Consider the following 4,770-nt stretch of genomic DNA (forward strand, 5'->3'; position numbering starts at 1 on the left):
TTTGCTTCTATCATAATTTTTTTTAAATCTTATGTTAAACTTATTTTGTTGACTATACCTTCCTATCACACTCTCTAATCTTATTTATCCACCTAAATAATTTTATAGAGGTCTATGATTGAGTAACTATAACACAAAAAATGAAAGCTATACACAAGTCAACTCAATGATTATTTTTCCCCTTCTTTATTTACCCCTATTTTCTCTAACTTATTTTAAATAATACATATATCTATTTTATAAATTATAAGATTAGGCTAGACTATTTAGGTTAACTTGTGGTTTTCTAATCTTTGAGCAAAAACCTACAAAAAATCAAATTGGAGCTTGTTATTTTGTGTAGCTTTGATGCATAATGTAGTTATATCCCCTTTTACCTCAAACATCATGGAAATAATTTAGAAGTTTTGTTCTTTATCATTTATACCACTATTAATATGTCCACTTTGATGATTGACACGATATTATTTTCTTTGTTCATTTAATTGTATAGAAGTGCTCCCATTTCCTTTTCTTCACCCCCCTAGTATTTCAATCTAAGAATCCTTAATGTATATTTTTCTAGTGTTGATCATTCATTATTTATTTATTTTCAATATTTGTTCCACTACACATGTATCAAGCTCTTATCCCAAATAATCACGACTCCTTGTTACATATCTTTTTGGTCATGAATCTTATACAATCTTGTGTTGTGTAAACTTATTTTATTATCTATTGCAATGTATGTTTTTAAGATTTAGTTGAAGTGGACACCCAAAAAGTGTTTAATAAGTTATGAGCATTCTTTTAGTGAATATTCATATATGCCTATAACTTAGATTTCACTTTTATCTTTTTATCAAGATTTTAATTTTTCCTATCTATTTTTTTGTTTTAGATATTTTTGGTTACCTCTAGTCTATTGTTTTTTTATGCCTATTTTACCTTCTATATTTGCTGCCTATTTGAAGATTCTTTTTTATTTTTCTCCTACATTCTTTTACGCCTATTTTACCTTTTATATTTGCTCCCTACTTGAAGTGTCACCTTTTATATTTGCTCCCTACTTGAAGTGTCTAAGGGGGAATGTAAGAACAAAATTAGATCAGACTCACTTGAAAAATACATTAACAATCGTGAAAAAAATGAAAGCATAAATGTTTTGTTTGAATGTGAATATGTCCAAGATGTTTTTCTAAAACCTCATGCACATACATTAGTTCAAAAAGAACATCAAAAAAAATATACTGCTATATCATTTAGATGAGGATTAGTTTGCAGATCAAGAAGCTCCTATCTGCAACCAAAAACATCATTATCATTAGCATCCGATCAAAACATTCATATTTAGAAAGTTGAATAATTTGCTAAAGGTGTTGTTCAAGAAGCCTTTTCCACTCTTTTAAACACCAATCTCCCAAGAAAGCAAACCTAAACAAATAGGGTTCATGATACAGACATCTCTTCTATGATATCTAATACAAGATATAGATACAAATAAAATTAAAAGTTATTTTCATTAAGACAAAATTAGAGCTACTTACAGTAATCAAACATGGGGTTTCACATACCCTTGAAAGACTATGCTTATTCAAATGTTATAAGGCATCGTTGAGAGTTTCTCCAACTCCTTTTAGACCATATTTGGTTGCAGCATACACAGAGTTACCATACAAAGAATACTGCCCAAAAGAATAGCACAACCCAAAAAACATCATTCTAAAAATTACAATCACAAAAGAAGTTAAACATTCTAAAAATAAGCAAACTAGTTTTAGCAGTAACATACCATTTCTGACTGGGAATTCATGAGAACAATGGACATGGGTATTTGGGGACTTCTCTGCTCCATCAATGGAGTCCCAACATGCAGAGTATTAACAATTCTTGTCAAATTAATCTGAATGATGGCATGCAGATCTTCAATCCTGCCCTCCTCCAGAAGTGCAATTTTTGTCAAGCCTACACACCACCACATCAACAATCCTCCATTCAAAAGACTCTTTTATTGCCTTTTCCAAAGTTTCATACACATCCACATGTGCAGCCTATTCAAAAATAGAAATCAAATTAGACACTCGGCTCTGTAACATTTTCAGTGGTCTCTATTGCCACAATTTCATGATCAACCACACTTGCTCTAGGAAAGTTCCATTTCGCGTATATCCTGTAATCATGGCATTCCATGAGAAAACATTTCGATCGAACAGTTGGCGTGGCTTCTCTATGCTTCCACATTTCGCTTCCATGTCTATCAGATCATTTCCCTCATGTTCGCTGCAAAGGCACTCTTTCTTGTAATCCATTCAAACTTCCAGCACGACAACCATAATTTGAATTTGATTTGGTTCATGCGCGGGAATTTGGCGACTGGCTAGAGACTGTTACGGTTTACAACTACTCAGCGGAACGGAAACGGGAGTTGGTGGAAACAACAGGTTGAATGGGCCCCACACCTGCACACACTATGCGGTCAACGCTTAGTGTGTGCTGGTTAAGCCAGCCCTTAAATTACAACTTTCCTGGCAAATACGTATGCAATTTGTGGGAGTACAGGGAAGGCCCGTGAATGTTTAATAAATGCCTCTTAGACCGAGCATTGACAAGGCATTGACAAGACGGTGAACTGTTTGGACAAGGCGGTGAAGTGTTTGACAGAAAGCCTCGAAGAAAACATTGTCTTGTGGATCACAGTGTGTAGGATATGCACACTCAGGAACTTGAAAAGAATAAATTTGCCAGGTGATATATGACAAATCATTAAAACACGAATCTTTGAAAACTGATAGTAAGGGAAGACATCAAAGAGAGGAATGCGAATCGATAGCAAAAGCTTCAAGCCTTAGAAAAATGACAGATGTAGCAGAAAAGGCTCAAGAACTTAAAATTGATGCATTGAATGATGTCAAAACAATAAACATCAATATGAAGAGAAGACTAAGGACTGCGTATTAAGAATATAATTAAGTGCCTAGAAAAGCAACCGATTGGGCTACTGCCGCAACGAGAGGAAAGAAAAAGAAATGTCTGTCTATAAATTGACAAGAGAAACAGGGGAAGGAGAATCGACAACCAACCAATTTGTAGATCGAACAGAAAGGAATGAGGAAAAGGTCACAATCATTTCACAACAAAATGATCGAATGCAAAAATTATGGAAAGATACAAAGGGGAGGCATCAAGGAAGGGCATTGGCTAGGTGGCCTTCGTGTGGATCTGCACAGAGAGTGTGTTGCGGCCAAGTGAGTGAGTGAAGAGGCTGCATAGTAATACAATAGGGAGGGGAGACATCAACGGCTAAGAACATAATTATTTCACTATTAATATTTTGATAGCCACAATGGAAAACAATGCAAACTTAAATGACCAGAACCCAGCTAATCAAGCCTTTGATCCTTCCCAGAGATCGTCAATTTATTGAACTCTATTTATAAGCATCCTGGGCGGTGATGAGAGGACGGTGAGATTTGATTGATGACAAGATTTGATTTGATTGCATATCTATAGGAAATCTTATCTAATTTGGAATATGCATACTGTTTTCCAGCTTGTTTCTCTGACAGAGTTTAGCATGCAATGGAGAGATTTCCAGATTTCTGATGAAGTTTACCGGACAGCAAGAACAAAACCGTAAACCAACCAATGAATACCATATACCAGTGTGAGACAGGTTTGGGGTGAAAACCCCACATAATATAGCATATCGGCTGATTACAACATCATACTTGACAAAGTGCCACTTCAAGTAAACCACCCTTTTCTATTAAGGTCACACATTAAGTTGCAAGAGGTAGGACACTTCAACCTAACACAAACTTGGATTCTACGCTCAAACTCAACACAAACTTGGCACAAACTCAATAAATTGAAGTAAAACATGAAATATCAAGATTTAAAAGAGTTCAACGCTTTTTCTATATAATCTTTACAAGATCAATTTTGTTAACAAAATAAACAAATAAGTTATGAGCTAAGTAAATGAGGTATGCTTTCCAAAGTGATTCAAAACCCTGCTCCATGTTTTCATTTTATTTTCATCTCATTTTGAGGCCTCGATAGAATGGTATGGCTTGTTAGGCTGATGTGTAGCACTATACGACCAGTACTAATATGAAAATCGGTAAAGAAATTGCTCTAGGGACAATTCCAAAACATAGAAATAGTCGTCACTTGTAAAGAATAATGAAGTAATAAGTGCGAGGCGTGATCAGATCAAGATTGCGATAGAGTTGAGAGCAGAATTGGAAGGCAGGGGAGGAAGGAAGGCTCTGCGCTTAGTCTCAGTCGCATCTACATTCAGACCACGAGGAGCAACAATCTCCTTCGTCAGCAGTCAGAGAGAGGTTGGCCTGCTCATCCGCATTGAAATTGAAGACTCTGCTTCAGTGTTTTCTTTTGGAGGGCGCTGTAAAATATTATAAGGGTGATAGAAGCAGCGCTAGTCACCTGGATCGTCAAAACCCCATTGCAGGGAGAGCACATTGACAGCGCATCAGCAGCCATTGCTACCGCTCCTCTAACCATCACAGGCGTGCAGAAATCAGAGATGGGGGTTTGATCATTAGGGTTTAGCTGCGCCCAACAATAGCAAATTCATTTCCAGGTGTCAAAATTCACTGAGCATTAGACATGCCACCAATCACACCTGGGACGCCAGGATTCAAGTCCTCTGCAGAAGAGATCACACGACTCGGCATTTGAATCACTGCATTGAAGCACTAACGACACATTCAGAAGCCAGATTTTTCGTTCTCTCCCATGATCAGTTGCTACAGACCCACGATCAGC

At 36.5% G+C, this 4,770-nt stretch overlaps 1 long non-coding RNA gene across 1 annotated transcript; it reads right to left on the bottom strand.

Annotated features, from left to right (window-relative positions):
• Positions 1-1,162: 1,162 nt before the first annotated feature.
• Positions 1,163-1,932, bottom strand: LOC131080068 (uncharacterized). The gene is made up of 3 exons (XR_009114116.2): positions 1,772-1,932; positions 1,527-1,664; positions 1,163-1,279 (listed from the first exon to the last, which is right to left on the bottom strand). It is a non-coding gene; the product is annotated as an uncharacterized LOC131080068 (long non-coding RNA).
• Positions 1,933-4,770: the final 2,838 nt, after the last annotated feature.

This window comes from Cryptomeria japonica, chromosome 3 (genome assembly GCF_030272615.1).
Source record: "Cryptomeria japonica chromosome 3, Sugi_1.0, whole genome shotgun sequence".
Taxonomy (NCBI): domain Eukaryota; kingdom Viridiplantae; phylum Streptophyta; class Pinopsida; order Cupressales; family Cupressaceae; genus Cryptomeria; species Cryptomeria japonica.